Source organism: Ovis canadensis, chromosome 5 (assembly GCF_042477335.2).
Source record: "Ovis canadensis isolate MfBH-ARS-UI-01 breed Bighorn chromosome 5, ARS-UI_OviCan_v2, whole genome shotgun sequence".
Lineage (NCBI taxonomy): Eukaryota > Metazoa > Chordata > Mammalia > Artiodactyla > Bovidae > Ovis > Ovis canadensis.
Window position 1 is genome coordinate 101,177,722 of NC_091249.1, and position 5,334 is coordinate 101,183,055.

Here is a 5,334-nt window from a genome sequence, read left to right on the forward strand (position 1 = left end):
CCAGAAAGACAAATAGACATATCATATTTTTCTGGCATATCACTCCACATCATTTTATTATGCACTTTTCCCCATGAAATTGAACTTCCGTGCAGAATTATCTTGGAGGAAATCTTGTATTTGTTGCTCATCTCCAGTTTTTTTCCGTTGTATTTTGCTTTTTGTGGTGCTCACATAAGTGATCAACTGGCAGTGAATGTTATGTTTATATTATCTCATATTTTGCATTGCTAACTGGCTCCCTTGATACCATTTAAGGTGCATCCCTAATCAGCTCTCACGTTTCACACTTCCCTTGCAATCTCTGGATTTTGTGAAGAGTAGACACGCCGTGCCCCAGTTCTGGATGCCAAAGTGGTTGTGACTTCAGGAAGTCCCAATAGTCAGAGCCACAGGCTGAGTCAAGCTGTGTGATTGCTCCCCTGAGATGCAGTTAGCAAGCCTCTCTGACAGAGGCCAGAGGCAAGGAACAGTCAAAGACTAGAAAAGTCGAGTCTGTTTGCACACATTCCTATGCTTAACACCCATCAGGGGGCAATTAAGAATGGTCAGTAGTGTTATTATATTTGGAAATCCCAAATAACAACAATAGTTGGGGGGGGGAATGGGAAAATCAGTTTAAACCAAGGAAAACTAGTTCTTAAATATTAAAAAAAAATGAGATGTTTGCTTAAGCTACTTCTCATTTAATTTTCTAAATGCTAATTAGTTATCAGTGAAAGAAATGGTAGGATGATTAGGTAAAGTATGCTTTATTTCTAAGGCCTTATGGACTCCTAGGGTTTGTCTCATGCCTTTTCATGTCACGGGACCAGACTTTCTACTTTTCCTGGTCCAGCTTCTGGGTAATGTTGCTGGCTCCACAAGATTGCAGTGCAGATAAGGAATCATCTAAGTTCATTCTAAATTAGATGGTTAGGAAGACAGGGTAGTTCTTTGCACTGAGTAAGGGCTCTGCAGGGGGCTAACTTGGATTGACTGTTTTGTGAATCAGTTAACTTTAACACTAGGCTATAGCAATGCCCCAGAGGCCTTACCAGTGTATATCTTGGGGGGAATAAATTGCAACAGGCTTAAACATAATTATAGAAGAATTTCTTAAGCTCTGGCTAGTTCAATTTTAATTGAAAGAAATTGTTTTTCCTTTTGAAAGAACCTAGCCTTTAGAACATGATATTTATTTTAACAAATTGCTGTAAAGAATCTCTTTTTTAAAAAACAAAAAAACTTTTCATTTTATGTTATCACCACTACCACCATTATTTTTATTACAATTTAATATTGAATTATATTGCACGGACAGTGGTTCTAGTTTTCCTCAATTAATTGGGCTCTTTTCTAAGCTTCTGTTCAAGCTTTGAATAGGTAAATACAAATGAATAAATATCAGATTTAGGTATAGAAATTTTCTGTTATGGACTGAATATTTGTGCTCCCTCCCCTCAAATTCATATGTTGAAGTCCTAACCTGCAACATGATGGTAGTTGGAGGTATTGTTAGAGGTTTGGGGAGGTGATTTGGTTGAGATTCAGTCATGAGGGTGGAACCCCTGTGATAGGATTAGTGCCCTTGAAAAGTTAAAGTGTTAGTAAGTCTTGTCTCATGCTTTGCGACCCCATGGACTATAGCCTGCCGGGCTCCTCTGTCCATGGAATTCTCCAGGAAAGAATACTGGAGTGGGTTGCCATTTCCTTCTCCAGAGGATCTTCCCAAGCCAGGAATGGAACCTGGGTCTCCTGCATTGCAGGCAGATTCTTTACCATCTGAGCCACCAGAGAAGCCCTTTAGCAGAAGCAAGACACATTAGAGCTTCCTTTCTCCACCATATGGGGATACTGCAAGATTCAGGATTTAGCTCTTTGCCGAGAGCTAAATCTGTGAGCACCTTGATCCTGGACTTCCTGACCTCCAGAACTGTGATAAATAAATGTCTGTCGTTTTCAGCAGTCCCCAGCCTTTTTGGCACCAGGGACCAATTTCATGGAAGACAATTTTTCCATGGCCCATGGGTCAGGGGGTTGGTTTCAGGATGATTCAAGTGCATTACATATATTGTGTACTTTGTTTCTAATCTAATACTGCCACTGATCTGACAGGAGGTACTGGTCTACCACCTGGAGTTTGGGAACCCTTGGTTTAACCCTCCCAATCTATGGTAATTTTTTTGTTGTAGAGGCTGAGCAGAAGCCCCACTAATACTCTTAGCTTATGGAAAAATTTCTTCCAACCACAAAGACCAAAAGGTAGCAATGGTGAAAGCAGGCATAGGAGAAGAGTCTGGGCAGATAGGGGGAAAAGGATCACCGTGAAGGCACAAATGGGTTTGAGGAAATCATCCCCCAGTGAGCAGGACCACTTAGACTGGTGTGTGTGTGTGTTTATGAGAACTAGTCAGATGGCCTCACCTAAATGCAAGGGGGCTGGGAAATGGAATTTCTGGCATACAGTCACTTTCCAGTAATATCTCTACACTATGGAGAGGAGCATGTCTCTGGTGGACAGCTGATGGTTCATGGCACCACATTTTGTATGCTACTTTAAGCTTAGAAAACGCTTTTTACAGCTGTATACTATTTGAACTTTAAAGGTCACTTTAGTTAAGGAGCAAAGTTTTTTTAATGCCTGTACATTCAGTTAGTTCAGTTGACTGGCTAATTAACTGAGTGAAGTCAGTCCACTTCATTGTTTGAATTTCCAATTGTTTGGCTGAATGGAATGGTTACTTTGGCATAAAGTCTGTGCAGTAGTCCTATATAGATACAATCCCATTGCAGCTGGTGTGAAATTAGTCTTTGTCACTACATTTGTTTTTCTAGACACTGTTACCTACCCTAATTTCATTTTCCAAATTCTTTTTAGAATGCTCCATTGTCCTAGCTTATTCAGAAGAGAGCTTCTTTCAACTGAGAGTGTACAAGACTAGGTTTGTCTCAGTATTTTTAATACAAGTTTGTATGTTTTATTTTTTCTGTTAGTACCTGTTGGGATCAGTTCTACAGAGCTCTGTTTTTATTTTTATTTTTTTTTAAAGATCTCTTGTAGTAATGTGCTGATGGTCAGACTATTGGTTATATTGAAAAGATATCTTAAAAGCCAGAGCACATTACTGCAGAAGTTTAAAGGAAATTTAAAATTTTATCTCTACATTATCTCTTTGGTTTTTAATCTGTATTTTTCCCCCCCTATCTTTGATGTAAGGGTGTTATCTCAGGCTTACATTAATGCCTAGCAATATGCTTTTGTAAATCCAGTCTCAACTTGGCAAAAGTCTCCACAATTGGAGAAATTTGGAGTCAAACACTTAACATTGATTATACTCATATTTAAAATGCAAAGAAATTCAATCAAATGATCCATTGACAAATATCATGAGTGCCTTTTTAAAGCTCTATGACGGCTGCACATAGAAATGTGTGATTGCCTACAAGGAACTTTCTGGGACTTGTTCACAGCACCCCCGCACAGTAGAATTTGGTGGAGAGGATGGGACATAGGACACAATGTTAAGTAGCCAGCAAAGATAGCCTAATGAGACGTGTGGGAGATCAGTTCTCTGACTGATCAGAAGAGAGAAGGGATCATCACCATCCGGAGCAAATGGGAAGAGAACCTCAGGTGAGCCTTTTAGGATGGATATAAAGGAAAGACACCGTTCAGATAAAATGAGAAGTAAAGAGGTGGGGGGTCTCAAAAAGGAATACATGTAAACAGAATTGTAGCCCCTGGAGTCCATATAATGTTTTGCTGCTGCTGCTGCTGTTAAGCCGCTTCAGTCGTGTCCGACTCTGTGTGACCCCATAGATGACAGCCCACCAGGCTCCGCCATCCCTGGGATTCTCCAGGCAAGAACACTGGAGTGGGTTGCCATTTCCTTCTCCATGCATGAAAGTGAAAAGTGAAAGTGAATTCGCATCCAACTCCTAGCGACCCCATGGTCTGCAGCCCACCAGGCTCCTCTGTCCATGGGATTTTCCAGGCAAGAGTACTGGAGTGGGGTGCCATTGCCTCCTCCAATAATGTTTTGAAGTAACAGTAAATAGACTTTTCTACAGGAAACAATGAAAACAGCAGTTTAAAATGTTGGCACAGGAACCCCGCTCGCAGAAGGCCACACGGGCTGTGGCAGAGGCAGGCAGCGCCCGGCAGAGGCAGGCAGCGCCCAGCGGTGCCAGGCCCGGGCTGCGGCGCCAGGCCACTGAGGCAGAGAGGCGCACTAAGGCGGGCGGGGCAGCCGGCGTCATGACACTCTTCCACTTCCGGAACTGCTTCGCCCTGGCCGGCCTACTTACCCTACTTCACCACCTACAAGTGCAGTGGCCTGTGGCGTCCAGGCCGGGGTCACCTACCTGTTTGTGCAGCTGTGCAAGGTGCTGTTCTTGGCCATTTTCTTTCCCACCCGGGAAGGCAGCCTCTGTGACTTCATTGGGGAGTTAATGAAGGCCAGTGTGGACATGGCAGACCCTGATAGGCCTAAACCTTGTCATGTCCCGGAATGCCGGCAAGGGGGAATACAAGACCATGGTTGCTGCCCTGGGCTGGGCCGCCGCCGAGCTCATTATGTCCTGCGGAGTTTGGAAATACATCCAGATGAGCATCGACTCCAACATCAGTCTGGTCCATTACATCGTCGCCTCTGCCCAGGTGTGGATGATAACACGTTGTGACCTGCAGCACACTTCCGGCCAGCAGTCCTCCTTCTGATGTTCCTTAGCGTAAAAGCTAGCGTAAAAGTCTACAAAGGAGACCTTTGTTGTGGAGACCTTCGTCCACCTCTTGTTCCCTGGGCAGCTGGACGGCACTGCTGGCTCGAGTGCTGGTGACGGGGCTTTTGGCCCTCAGCACCTCGGCCCTGTATATTGTCAACGTGCACGCCTAGGCTTGGCGTCCCAGACTTTCACATACCTTCTTCCCGTCCCCAGGTTCAGTGAACAGTATTTGGAAAGTTTAAAATAAAAATTTTTTTTTTTTTTGGAGCAGTAGGTTGCTATTAGATTGCAGAGAGCTCTAAATGTCAATTTGATAAGTGTGGTCTTTATTTTATATTCACTTTCAAACCATTAATTCCCTGGTGTCTCAGATGGTAAAAGCATCTGCCTACAATGCAGGAGACCCAGGTTCGATCCCTGGGTCGGGAAGATCCCCTGGAGAAGGAAATGGCAACCCACTCCAGTACTCTTGCCTGGAAAATCTCATGGATGGAGGAGCCTGGTAGGCCATAGTCCGTGGGATTGACTGAGCGACTTCACTTCACTTTGAACCTTTGGTGATTTGGGGATGATCTACTTATTCACAGCAACTGGGAACCTAAATTTGTCCCCAGTTTCAGATTTCTC

At 43.6% G+C, this 5,334-nt stretch overlaps 1 pseudogene; it reads left to right on the top strand.

The window, feature by feature from the left end:
- Nucleotides 1-4,240: 4,240 nt before the first annotated feature.
- On the top strand, nucleotides 4,241-4,923 carry LOC138440500 (BOS complex subunit TMEM147-like; annotated as a pseudogene).
- Nucleotides 4,924-5,334: the final 411 nt, after the last annotated feature.